This window comes from Capricornis sumatraensis, chromosome 18, assembly GCF_032405125.1.
Source record: "Capricornis sumatraensis isolate serow.1 chromosome 18, serow.2, whole genome shotgun sequence".
NCBI lineage: Eukaryota > Metazoa > Chordata > Mammalia > Artiodactyla > Bovidae > Capricornis > Capricornis sumatraensis.
This window is the reverse complement of record NC_091086.1, coordinates 30,408,034-30,422,928: the sequence shown is the minus strand read 5'-3', so window position 1 is coordinate 30,422,928 and position 14,895 is coordinate 30,408,034.

The window sequence follows — 14,895 nt, the reverse complement described above, 5'->3', positions numbered from 1 at the left end:
AGTCATCATTTTGAATGTCAAGATGAAGTGACATTTCAAAGAACTCAACTGGTCCCACAGATAAGAAAGTTTTAAAAAGTATATGTCGAAAAGATCTTGCCAAACAGCTGAAGTAATAAATGAAATCCAGCTGGTTTCCTGCAGAGCTTTATCGTCTCTGTGGATTCATTCTTATGCAAGTTGTGGGGAATTTATTTGGTTTGGGCTATTTTCCTGCTGTGTGCTTGTGGTTGAAATAATAAGTTGTTCTGAATCAGTTGCCACTTCTCTAAGGCTCTCTTGTGATTAAAGACATATCTGAATGGATTTCTTTGCTTATGTCAGACTTTCTGACCCAAGAAGTGACTGAGAAAAGTGATGAATACATAGGGCAGGTTTTAACAGCCAGACAAAAACAGAATTATTCTGAGAAATCATTACTTGTCTCTACTGTGACAGATGTTAATGTTGTATCTGTCTTTTCTTCAGACTTGGAGCATCTCTCCCAATTCTATAAGTGTCAAAAGTCAAGATGAGAGAAAAAAAATGAAGATAAACCCCTTTCTCTGTGGGTTCATATCACAGTCCCATCTCATCCTGTGTGTGTGTGTGTGTGTGTGTGTGTGTGTGTGTGTGTGTGCGCGCGCGCGCGCGCGTCAGTCATGTCTGACTTTATGCGATCCGATGGACTGTAGCCTGTCAGGCTTCTCTGTCCATGAAATTCTCCAGGCAAGAATACTGGAGGGGTTGCCATTCCTTTCTCCAGGGGATCTTCCCTGGCTCTGGGACTGAACCTGCATCTCCTGCATTGGTAGGTGGATTCTTTACTGCTGAGCTACCAGGGAAGCTGATCTCATTTCACAGTTAACTGCAAATTTATGATGAATCATGCTCCAGGATGCCATATAATTCTACCACTGAAATATAGTTAATTGCTCAGATTAAAATGACTTTTCTAAAAAGGGGAGAAAAAAATCCCACCAAACTCTTTCATTGGAATTATCGAATTAGCAACTTGTTTTGAACTCTAAACAATGGCATACTATTATTGTACTCTGAACAGAGTGGGTGTTCCACAAATCCTTGTTAATTATCAGAGATAAGAAGTGAGAAGAAAGAAATCTGCACATGAGACTATTCCAGTTGGAATTTGATGAAGACTTGTGGCTTAAACAGAATCCAACCCTCTTCTTTGAAAATATGTTTCTATTAATGCTATCATTTTAATTAAACATATTCTCTCTGTACAGCAAGAGCTATAAATTACATCTCAGAATTTCCCAAGATATCTTACAATTGTGACATGAGGTCAAACCACCAAAAAGACAATGGAGTGAATTGATGAACAGAGGAGGAAATTGCATGCGTGTCTGGGCTTCTTCCTCTCAGGCTCCCACAAGCTCTACTGAGAAGAGGCTGCCAATGGAGCACAAAGGTTTGCCCTTTGCTGCAAATAACTGTGCTATTCTGAGGGCATCAAGGACTCACAAGGCAATGAAGCAGTGTGTTTGTGGGCTGAACTCAGTCATAAACAATTTAAGATTACAGCAAAGAAGTTTCTAGTGGATCCTGCAAATCAGGATGAAATCAGTATTAGGTGAATGCTTCTATAGAACAATATGTGCTGAGAGTGAACAGAGAGCAGGAATTCATGATGGCATTTCTGGGTCTGAATCCCACAGGGACAAGCTAGTTTGGCCCTGATACAAGCATGCAGATTTCTATTTCTAGTCAACTATGTCACCAAGGACAGTTGTTAGGAAAGGGAGAAAGGAGGAAGAAATCTACGCATAGCCATCACCCCTGGAAAACTGCGTATAAGCTGAGCAGGTGTTTTTATAGTCAAAAGACAGAACGTTAATTAATAATCAGAAAAGTTAATGCAAAATTATCTCAAATTAATCTTTTTTCTGCTATTGGGATCATAACATTCTAGGCCATGCCAGGATATAAATGGAGACGATTATAAATGGATATATAATGGAGATGATTGTTGTTATGGTTGTTTTTCTAGTCAGCTCATTTCCTGATGCTCCTATTTTTGCTAATGGTACCATCACCAACTCAATGGACATGAGTTTGAGTAAGCTCCAGGAGTTGGTGATGGACAGGGAAGCCTGGCGTGCTGCAGTCCATGGGGTCACTAAGAGTTGGACATGACTGAGTGACTGAGCAACTGAACTGAACTGAATCATCACTTACCTGTCATCCTGCCTAAAACCTCAAAGACTCAGCTTAAACTCCTCCAATAATCACCATGTGTGTATATGTGTGTGTGTGTGTATGCTCAGTCATGTCTGACTCTTTGTGACCCCCTGGATTGTAGCCTGCCAGGCTCCTCTCTCCATGAAATTTTCTAGGCAAGAATGCTGGAGTGGGTTCCATTTCCCATTCCAGAGGATCTTCCTGACCCAGGGATCGAACCCACATCTCTTGTGTCTCCTGCACTGGCAGGTGGATTCTTTACCATTGTGCCACTTAGGAAGCTCCCAGGTGCCACATGTAGTTAAACAATGCAGTCAGTCTATGATTTTTTGCTTCTTGTGGTTCTTCTGACCTCTCCAGCCAAATGTTATACTCAGTACTGGGTTGCTCTGGATTTTGAAGAACCTTTTTTGTCACACTTACATTCAGTTTAAAGCTTCATTGTTTGACACTGTGGCAGAGAATTATGGAATTCAGGCTGTGGTCAGTTATTGATCATCATCCACTAATCTATACATTTTAGAACCTGTTGGGTTCCATATAGTAAACGGCTTTGGTACATGATGCCATTTGACTTTTAGGTGAAAATTACTGAAATATGGCATATCTTGCAGAGAGGAGTTTAATAGACTGATTTGTACTTTGCTATTCAAAGTGCAGTGCACAGTCTCGCGTTGTTTCATCCAGAGCTTGTCAGGAATGTACACACTTGGGTACTCACTCCCCTGGCCTCCTTATTAGCATTGGCATGTTAACAAAGTTCCCCTCAGGACATGTGCGCAGTAAAGGCTGGGAAGCTCTAGGACAACCCCTATCTTGAGATACAGAATGACTGCACGACAAAATGAAAAGAAAGAGGCAGGGTGTGATAGAAGAAATCATGCTGAAACAGAAACCAGAAGTTGTGTGTTTCTTGTCTGTCTACCAGTTGGGAATCAGTTAACCATCCTGGGCCTCACTTTCTGATCTTTCAAATGAGAATGATATCTCCCTGCTATTTCATGGTGGTTGGGAGGTTTGGGGGAAAATGTCAAAGTGGTTTAAAAATCATGTAACTTTTTTAAAATTTATATATTTAAAAATTACTTTTCTTGGGATCACACAGCTGGTTTTTGCTCTCCTGAATTCTAGTCCAGTTACTATAGAATCTAGAAGGCCCTTGGCACTGCAAGAAGCAGTGCTGGAATAATCTTTTAAGAAAAGAATTTAATAATTCATCTCAAGAGTGTTTAAATGTGTTAACTCCCCACCCCCGCCACCCCCACCCCCCACCAACCCTGTAGTTTCTCTACTGGGAAACTAGCTTATGGAAATAATTGAAAACAGATGAAGAAATTTAAATAATTATGTTCACTGCAAATTTACTTATTATAGAAAAAAAACCCTGCAAATCTAAATGTCCAACCATAGGGAATGGTCAAATACACTGTAAGATATCACAGGACAGTATGTCATGCAGCTATTAAAATTTTTGTCTGAAAAGAGTTTTCAAGAATATGAAAAATGTTCGATATAATATTGAAACAAAAAAGAGGTAGGTCATAAAGTTTATAAGTATGATCTCAACTATGAGATCTCAACTATGTTAAAAAAAACATATATGTAGGGAAAAGGCTACAAGGAAACAGGAAAAAATACTGTACTTTCTTCTAAGCTGCAGCATATTTTGTTCTGCTCTTCATTTTGAGGGGCTTCCCTAGTGGCTCAGACAGTAAAGAATACTCCTGCAATGTGGGAGACCTGGGTTTGACCCCAGGTTGGGAAGATCCCCTGGAGAAGGGAAAGGCTACCCACTCCAGTATTCTGGCCTGGAGAATTCTATGGACAGAGAAGCCTGGCAGGCTCCAGCCCATGTGTTGGAATGAGTTGGACATGACTGAGTGACTTTGATTTTCTTAGAATGATATTGAGTGATTTTGATCAGTGTACGTGGACATGCCTAAAATGGATTAGGAAAAGTGATAGTTTCTCTAATGATTTGTGCAATGGAAGCGAAGTTTTTTATTGGTTAGTAACTGTGGCTACCTTTAAAACAACTTTTTCTGTCTTTGTCTCTCTCTCTCTCTCTCTCTCTTTCTCTCTGAATAGAGCACGTGTGCACAAGTTAAAAAAATTTGAGGTGATTCCAGCAGTACAATTAGAGAAACTATATAGTAAATCTCTCTCCTATGCCATCCCTCAAGCCAATTCTCCTCCCCAGATACAACCACTAGTATCAGCTTCTTCTGTTTCCTTCCAGAGCTCATGTACACATTTCTCCCCAAAGTGATAAAATACAGATTGCTCTGCACGTCTTCTTCTGAAACTTTTTCCTTTAAAAAAAATTGGAACCTTCAGAAAATTTACAAGACTAGTAAGACAAACTCTTGTATGCCTTCCACCTAGACTCATCAAATAACATTTTGCCACAATTGTATTCTCTTTATATATATATTATATATATACATAATTTTGATTATTTGGTACTATCATTATTGCTGAACGATTTCAGAGTGAATGGCAGACATCTTCATCCCTAAATACCTGTTTGTGTATCTCCTCAGAATAAGGACAATTCAATTGTCCTTTATTATTAGTTCTGACTCTGCTTCCAAACTCATGCATAACCCCAAGTTGGGATTCCCAGGAAGCAGTACTTTTCTAGAAAGCTGTATGGGAAGTCAGTTTTGTTTTCTTTCTTCCCTCCGAATAAGTCTCAGTTATCCTCACAGCTTGTAGCCCGAATGCTTGGGGATCTTATTGTCCATTCTTAGCAAGTACTTGGCCTATCAATTGTTCTTTAATAAGCATTGCTTCCTCTAATGGACTGGGTATATAACTAGGCCTTTCATCACTGATTCTCTGCTTATTCATTAGAGTCTAGATGGTACCAATGTATGTATTGGGAAGCCATGGATGTCATCCAAGACAGATCTAGGTCTATGTTGTCCATGAGGCTAGAGAGCACCATCTATGCTCTTCTGAAGACCCACTCATGTGATATGGGACTCCTCAGACGACAAACTGGTCTACTTGATTTTGTTCTCTGCCTCCAGACCCATCCTGACCTTTGTGGAACCAGGGCAAGAATACAAATGTAGGCTTACATACAATGTTTTCTAAATATTAAAAATTAGAAATCAAGCCAACATACTGTACAAAGCATATTTTATCCTCCCTCCTTTATAATCATACCTTAGTATTGACCTGGAAGGCTGGTTTCAAGTTTGGCATTATCAGAAATCTTAGAGTTCCACACCAAAAAAATATGGAAAACCAGCCTCTGATCTGCTTACTATTCTTTGCACCCCTTTCCCAACTCATGACCCATTCCTGGGATTCTTGCACAAATATGTGCAGACAACCCAGTCACCCATATCTTCATAGATAAATATCACTTGACTCGGAAAGTGTACACCACCAGCTCAGTGATCTCTGGAGGTCATATTTAGGGAAGAGGTCTGTGTAGGAAGCAAGTGCAAGGGCCTGTTCCTGTTCCCAGATGCTTAGCGCATGGCCTAGAAGTGGGTGAGCTTGGCTCCTTGGATTTCTGGCCCTGTGGGGAGGATGGTGGCCAGAGGAGGACCACAGCTCAGCCCCTAGATCTTGTGGCCCAGGAAATGCCCCTTGACCGGACCTAAGGCAGGACCATCTGGCTCCTTGCCTATTTAGTACCTCATCATGCAGTGTGTTGCTGAAGAACTCGCTGTGACTTGATTTTGTGTATATTCTTTGAAAAAATTTTGGCAATTTGCTGAATTTTCTTGGTGGCAAGCTTCTACAAGGACTTCGCCATCTTTAGGCTTTTCCAGCAAGATATGTAAAACTACAAAATACTTTATGCTTACTTGCATATCTATGTGTTTCAGTAACACATGGATTCATAGATGTTTGTTGTTGTTCTAAATAAATATATTTATTTCCTTTTTCTTATATAAAAGTAACATATGCTTACAGTTTTAAAAAATCTAGACATTTCTTAAAGGTAAAAAAAAAGAACACACACACAAAAAAACCACTTATAGTCTTACCATTTAGGAAGAACCACAACTTATAGTTTGGTAGATAGCTTTCTAAATTTTCTTCTGTGGATACACACTCACATGTTTTTTTATACAAAGATGAAATTATTCTATTCATGCAGTTTAGTGATGTGCTTTTCCTTTCCCACTTCAATAAATATAAATTTGTTTCATCATTTGTAATGACTATAGAACATCTACTATATCTGTTTATTCAATAAATATTCATATATATACCTGAGCTAGAATCTTCAAATGCAGTCCTAGGTAAGTAAGTCTTTAAAAACACAAACTTACCATAATTCATTAAATTAACCTCCTATAGCTAAACAGTAAAGTTCTTCTTTAGCCATTATAAAAAGAGTTATGATAAATATCCTATACATAAATTTTTGTGCCCTTGCCTGAATAGATCCTTAGAATAAATTCCTAGAAGTATTAATTGCTTGATCAAAAATAAATAATATTTTAAATATTGATACAAATGCAGATTGACTTACTTTCAGAGAAGTTGTTAAAGTCAACATCTCATCCACAGCACATACTGCTCCATATTCTTGCCAACACCAGGTATTAGTAATTTAAAACATTTTTGCCAATCTAGTAGGAAAAAATTAAAATAAGTGTCATTTCCTTCTCTTTTGTAAACTAACATTTCATATCCTTAACCTTGAGATGTTCGTCTTTTTCCTAGTGATTTGTAAAAGCTATTATGTACATTCAGGGAATTGTCATATATTTTACAAATATGTCTCAATTTTTTTTGTCTGTCTTTGAACGTGGTTGTAGTATTTTAGCGATATTGAAGTTACTTTTTTCCCGAATGGAACTAGCCATAACTTTTAATAGTGATCTTTTAATAGTTTAAAAACTTTTAATAGTTTATTGAGTGGGAAGAGTTTGAAGTGATTAGGTTCCAGGACTTTGGGTGCAGAAACGCCAATATAAGCATGCAGATTTCCTGTTGAATTTTTGGCAGAGTGAAGTGAACCCCTCAGGAACACATGAAAGGAACAGTAGAATGACCTGAAATCTTCTTTTGCATGGGGCAGCTGTAGTGTCTGTTGGGTGGCAGATGCAAGCTAAGTGATTTAAAGAAAAGGCGTGGGAAAAGAGGTAACAACCAGTTTGGCTGTAAGAAGCCTGAGGAGGAAGATGGGGTGAGAGAGAGAAAGAGATGTGGTGGCTGTGGTGAGAAGTGGAAATTTGGGGAAAGAGAAAGAGGTTTACAGATAATTTTTAGGAAGTTTGTTGGTATGATAGCCAGTTCTCACCAAACCTGTAGAATACAAACCGCATTACTCATCTTACTTTGAAGTTGGGCTTGGACATATTTTTGGATACAAAAGTGGAAGATGGACCCCAAGGCAGCTGTTGGTGAGCCCAGTGCCAGCCCAAGTCACCCAATTATGTTTAGGGTCCCTGGTGCGGTCACACTGAGGTTGACTCCCCGACCCTCAATCCATTGCTACATAATTAATCCAAGTCGCTCATGGTAACTGCTCCCTCACCAGGACTCTGTTCAGTAATTTGTGCCAATGAGATACCAGGGAAGGCTTGCTGGGGCTTTCAGAAAGAGAAGAAAATGTTTCTCCTCTTGAAAAGGAACAGGAAAATATGTTGTCCCAGGTTGTGAAGCCTCAAGGGAAATTTGCCTTAGAGAGAAGCTGAACAGGTAATTAGCAGAGAGAGGGGGAGAAGTTGGGGCCTAAAGATATTGTCAAGCCACTGAACCCATCCACCCTTAAGTCTGCCCATCCTGTCACATGAGGTAATAAATAATCTTCAAACCTGTGTGAGTCAACCTCTGTTACTTACAGCTGAAAACATTCTGACTGACATACAGAGTAAAGTGTGAACAAGCTAGAGCCCTGGCAAACTGTTGAATTCCTGAACAGATTATTAGTCTGGACTCAGAACAGACCAGATGTTTAGACTGGACCTGAACTAGTTAGCTCCCAGAACATGCTGTGTTCTCTTTCCATCTTAGGGTCCTTGCATACGCTTTTTCCTCTTTCTCCTCCCTCTGTTTTATGCGTCCCTGACTTGGGCTCAACTGCAGGCCTCTAGTAGGGAGCAAGGGCCCGGAAAGATTTCTCTGACCTGTCACATTTGAGTGGTTGTTCCTTCCCTGTACTCCCACGAAGCCGTGTGCTGTATTGAATTGCCTGAATCTCCCAGTGAAGGCAGGGATATATCTGTGTTGGTCACAGATTGGAGGAAACTTGAAAACAGTACATTAAGTAGAAGAAGGCACAAAAGACCACACGTTGTATGATTTTATTTTGTTTATAAGAAATCTCCAGAACAAGCAAATCCATAAAGGCAGAAAGTAGATTTGCTGTTGCCAGGGGCTGAAGGGAAGGGAAATGGGGAGTGACTCCTGTTTGGTATGAGATTTCTTTTTGGGGTGATAAGAATGTTCTGGAATTAGATAGTGGTTATGGTTGCAGATATCTGAGAATATACTAAAAACCACTGAATTGTATGCTTTAAAGAGAGGGGAGAGGGGAATTCCCTGGAGTCCCGTGGTTAGGACTCCTTGATTTCACTGCAGGGGTTGTGAGTTTGATGCCTGGTTGGGCAACTAAGATCCCTCAGGGCTAAAATAAAGGGCAGGGGGAGGGAGGTTATGCTATGTGAATTGTATATCAGTTAAAAAAAAAGAAAGCACCTCTCCACTATTTTCTTGTTTTAGATGATGAAAGCAGCTAAAAGAAAATGTATACTCATTTGTTTAATGAAATACTTAGAATTTTACAATAAAAAATGTCACCGTAATTGTAGTATGTCAGTACTTCATTCCTTTGTGTGTCTGAATAATATTCTATTGCATGCATATATCACATTTTCTTTACCCATTTATCAGTTGATGGGTAGTTGTGTTTCCACTTGGGGGCTATGCTGAATAATGCTGCTATGAACATTAGTAGACACGTTGTTTTGTGAACATATGTTTTGAATTCTCTTAGGTACACACCTAGAAGTGGAATCGTCGGGTCATATGGTAACTCCCTGTTCAGGTTTTTTGAGGAACTGCCAGGCTGATTTCCAAAGAGGCTGCATTGTTTTCCATTCCCACCAGCAATGTGTGAGGGTTCCAATTGCTCCACATTCTAGTAAAGATCCATCTGAGTAAATTTCATTTAGGCAAACAGAATGCTGACCTGGAGAAACAGGAATGATACAGTTCATACGTAGCTAATGTGCATGAGTCAAATAATCAGTAACGACCCTGCCAATCTGCCTTTTAACATCCAAGAGCTCATGAAGAAAAGGCAAAAGAAAGGCAAATGCTTAACTTGGGAATGAATGATTGATGTTATCTGTTAATTTTTTTTTTTAAAGCGTACATACTAGCTAAAGAGCCTGCAGTAAACTTGAAAGTTATATAGCAATGGCCTTAGCTTAAGCCTAAGCCATCCCCTGCTGAGGTTCAGATGTATCTGGGCCTGTTTGGTGAACTGAGCTGCCAGAAACTGATTTTTAAGAGGAAGAATAAACTTGGGAGAGAGAACTAATTTAAGGGGAGAGAGACTTAAACAGAAAAGCTTGTTAAGCTTTTGTTGAGAGGCATAGTTCCAAAAACACAGGACTATCCAAACCCTGGTCTTGCCTCCATGTACCCAGGACTGAGTCCCAGAAGAAAAAGGCCTGTCTGTAAAATCTGAAAGCTTGATTTCCATGGTTTGACTGTCTGTGTCCTCTTAAAATTCATATGTTGAAATCCTAACTCCACCATGTGACAGTACTAGGGGGTGGGGATTTGAGGAGGTGATTAGGTCGTGAGCTTGGAACCCACTAGGTCGTGAATGGGCTTAGTGCTCTTATAAAAGATACCTCACAGAGTTCCCTAGCCACGTGTGTCACGTGAAGACACAGCAAGAAGTGAGAAGTTTGTAGTGCTAAAGAGGGCCCTCCCCAGAACCCAACCAGATGGCACTCTGATCTTGGACTCAAAGCCTCCAGAATTGTGACAAATTTTTGTTGTTTATAAGCCACCTTCCTAGGTGGCACTAGTAGTAAAGAACCCCCTTGCTAAAGCCAGAGATGTTAAGAGACGTGGATTTGATCCCTGGGTTGGGAAGATCCCCTGGAGGAGGGCATGGCAACCTACTCCAGTATGCTTGCCTGAAGAATCCCATGGACAGAGGAGCTTGGTGGGCTATGGTCCATAGGTTGGCAAAGAGCTGGACACCACTGAAGTGACTTAGCACACATTAGCCATCTAGTCTGTGGTGTTTCTGCTACAGCAGCCTAAGTGGGCTAAGATAATTATTCTCATCAAAAACTCTAAGACCCTGGATGAAAGGTAGCACTGCCTTAATATTTCATTCATATAGATATGTTACATAAAAGGGAGAAGACCTTCCCGCATTCTGTTCCCAAACTTCATGACATCCAGAAGAGTCCTCTCTACGTTGGTACCCTGAGGCCCCTGTGTATTAGAGGTGGTGGCAGTGGCAATGTGCCCGAAGGAGTTGTTGGCTGAGGATGTTGGAGGCAGGCTTGAGGCACCTTCATACATCTGCCTGGGGAGTGTGGGCTGGGCAATTGATATCACTGGGGAGGGACAGGACAGAGGAAGAGAGTGATGGCAGCCCGTGGTGGTTCCGAGCTTTTTGATGAGTCCAAGTGAGATGCTCTCTGGGGATTCCCAGAAGGGACCCTGGTGGGGACTAGAGGTGAGGCTAGGGACAGGAGACGTATGGATCTTCACTATTTGTATTTTCAGAGTACACAGCAATCTGGCCAGCGTGGCCTAGGGAAATACAGTCTAACCGCTATTGGGAAAAAAACATGGAAAAATAAGTAGGTAGCAGAGGAATGAGCCAAATTCGAAATGAATGGCTAAAAACACATTGTTCTTTTGGGATGACTGGTAATCTTGTAAAATAATAATTTTTCCACCCCAAGAGTCTTTGCTATTGTGATAGCTGATGTAATAAAGCTGTTTAGTGGCCTTTCCCACCATAGGTTGCTGTGTTGTTCTCACATCTGGGAACTTTCCATTGCTTCAGAGTCAAGTTTTCCCACAGTTTTCTATCTGTTGACGTCTGAGGTTATAGATGAAAATGTAACTAGCGGTCAATGGCAGGAAAAGTAAGCGGCTGATAGAGTGTGTAATAATAAAAAAATGAAGCAAGTTCAATTTGATCCAAGATGTTGAGTTAACACAAAGCCAGTGCAATAGAACTGGCAAAGGTAGCCACACCCTGGGTTCTCCCATCTCATGAGGGAGGTAAGCGAAACATGCATCAGTGCTGCCTTCTTGACCCCAAGGGAATGAGACCTTGTGATCACACCTGTATGTTTCTAGGAGGATGACATAAAATTCAGGCCAGTGCTCTGTTTTGAAGATATCATGTGTTATCATCAAACTCATTTTCCATCAAAGGACACTTTCCAACTTTTAAGAAAGAGATATTGGGTTGGCCAACAATTTGGTCGAATTTTTCCATAAGGTGTTATGGAAAAATCTGTTTGAACTTTTTGGCCACCTATACAACTCTCACTCCATAAAGTTCTTGAACAAGTTTGGGGGAGGAGTGAGGAGGTGTTGTTGGAGGAATACCTGATAAGACATGATCAGAGAAGCTGCATATTCCTTCTGTGTGTGTGGGTCAGGGGCAATAGAGCCCAAGCACCCCTGGGGTTGACTTGTGGGGGGTGGCATATAGGTCCACAAAATCAGACAGGCTGAGTTTTGATCTCTTTTAGGTATTGGTTCTTGTCTAAAATGTATATTTGAATGTAGGGATTTGCTACCAAAGAAAGGGAAAAGAGAGGGTGTGAGAGAGAGACATTAAGATTGAAAGACGCCCCTTGTGCAAATGTTATAGTTTCTCAGGAGGGGCCTTCTCCTAGTTGAATCCTGGATGTTAATCACAGTCACAGCAAACTCGGTTGCTGTTTTCCTTTCTCACACCGGGAATTCATCTGCTCCTGGCTCCCAGCACACAGTCTTGGCAATACTCGTCATGGCTGCTTTGTTTCTGAGCCGCATGGTGGAAACTGAGCAGAGTCCTTGGCTGGAGCCGTCACATCAACCCTTGGCTGACCTTCCAAACTGTACTTCTCCACGTAAAGGGGAAGAAGGCTCAGGAGCCCCGGAGAGGAGAGGGCTGACTGGCTGGTCCCATCCAGAACTGGGGAAGCTCTGCTCAGGACAGCGGAGTTTACCAGAGTCAAGGAAGAGACACCAGCGATTCCTCTAGGGGTCAGAAAACTTATGGAAATGCCAAAAGATGACAATCCAGAGGGTTTGGAAATTTGGTCACTTTTGCACTCAGCTCCCTGACCTTTGGAAATGACGCATAGCAGTATTGAGTCCAAAACCAGCTTTGATTGATTTTTGTCTTCAGCTCTGCACTCAGGCATTTTAAGACACTGTAGAGAGGTCTCCTAATGTTTTCCACACATCATAATGGCATACAACCAGGAGAGGAATAGTGACAGCCAGAAAGAATTACAAATAGGAATAGAAGACAAAAAAAATGTGTGTGTGTGTGTGTAAGGGTGGGGGTCTTAGGGGGACATCTGTAGGCTTAATCAGTAACTTAATCTGACAATGCAAAACTTAACCAGTTAAGAGCAAACACAACCAGTTAGGCCCCTGACTCTTAAGGAGCCCTTACCCCTTCCTCAGGCTTTTGGGCTCTTGAGCTAGCAACAGGCAGACATGGCAGTTCCTGCTGGCTTCAATTCTGTCTGGCCTCTGGAACAATGGCCAAGCACTTGATCATTCAGCATTCCCTGTCCTGAGCTTCCAAAGGCTACACGTGGCATTATTGGAAGCTCTTTGTTATTAGTGGGCCTGGAATTTGCCTGCTGCACCCACATCTGGCCCCCAGATGGTGGGACTGACCCAGGTGTGCACTAAGCTGTAGGTTCCCTGTGATTATGGTCAGTCTGCCCGCCTAATCTTTTGCCTGGTCTCTGATTTTGTTGTTGTTGTTGTTTTTTAATTTTTGCATTAAAAATATTTTTAATTGAAGGATAATTACAATATTGTGTTGGTTTCTGTCATGCATCAACATGGATCAGCCATAGGTATTATACATATGTCCCCTCCCTCTTGAGCCTCCCCAGCTTTTTCTCTGGGACAAGGGCTTGCTTCAGCGCTAGCTTGGCTGCCGTGCCTGCCCTGGCTCCTGCCAGTCTGCTCATGCCATCTTCTCTCACTGCCTCTCCTCAACCCTATAAAAAAGTTGAGGCAACAGTACAATGGATAGTTATATACCTTTCATTTAGATTTACTAATTGTTAGGACTTTGCCGCACTTGCTTCTCTTTCTTCATCTTCCCATACACACAGACACACACAATTGTCTTTTTCTTTTGGCAGCACACCAATGGCCTGTGGGATCTTAGTTCCCCAACATCAGACTGAACCCATGCACCCTGTAGTGGATGTTCAGAATCTTAACTACTGGACCACCAAGGAAGTCCCACATAATTATCTTGATAATATCTTTTATGGCTATATATTTTTTTCAGTTCAGGATCCAATTAAGGATCACACATTGCATTTAGCTATCATGTTTCTTTAATTTTCTTTAGTCTAGAACAGCCCTCTCTTTTTAAAACTCTTTCTTTAAAAAAAAGGGTTTTTTTTTTAGTATAGTTGATTTACGATGTTGTGTAAGTTTCAGGTGTACAGAGGAAGGAATTGTTTACATATATAGACATATCTACTCTTTTTAAGATTCTTTCCCCATATAAGTCAGCACAGCATATTGAGAAGAGTTCCCTGTGGTATACAGCAGGTTCTTATTATTTATTTTTTACCTAATGGCGTGTCTTGACTTTGATATTTTTGAAGAGTTCAGGACAATTGTTTTGTAGAATGTCCACAGTCTGGATGTCTGAGTGTCTCTTTCTGGTTAGATTCAGTGGGGCCACAGGGTCTTTTTCCATCCTCTGCACTGCTGCACATGCAGCATTTTTGGCAGTAATGCCCTCTAGGTCTGACTGCCTCTTAGGCGTAGGCTGTGCCCAGTGTCCACTTGCTTTCTTCTGTACGTCACTACACAGAAACCATCGTCCCCGCCAGAGGTGATGCAGCGAGAGTGGCTGAGGAGCTTGTGTGCAGGGCAGACCTGGGCTCCCAAGGGCCTGGCAAGGTTGCTGCCACCAGATACCACTCTGACTACTCAGCCCAGTTGGATTGGTTCTAAAGGGAAACAGCTTGAATCTTCTTTGGCTCCCAATTTCATTTGTCACAGATGAGTTCTCGGATATCCTGGGCTCTTAGAACTCTGTCATAGCCCAGTGGTACTCAGGCTGAGGAAACAAACTGGGCTGAGATCCCACAGAAGCAATATTTTAGAGGTCCCATAGGTCCAAAAGCTCTGGATCTAAACTTTGATATGTGGACAAAACTTCTGTACCCAAGTGGAAACTCCAGGTTGCTGTAATGGCCTTCAGAGACAAGATGAACCAGGAGAAGTTGGGACCAGATGTCTGGCTGAGTTCAGGGATTTGGCAGATATTAATGTTCTGCCATTAGCAAGGAAACCAAGTTCCTCCTTGGAAAGGAAGCAGGGGTACTAAAAGTTCGAAAAGTCAAAGTCAAAACCCAACCCCAGAGCTCACATGGATTGGAGGAGACCTGGAACTAGGGGTTCCTCCAAGGCGGGTAGCCTTTCCTATTATTCTATGCATCCCATGACTGAGCAACATGCTTGATGGATGGGAGACACCCAATC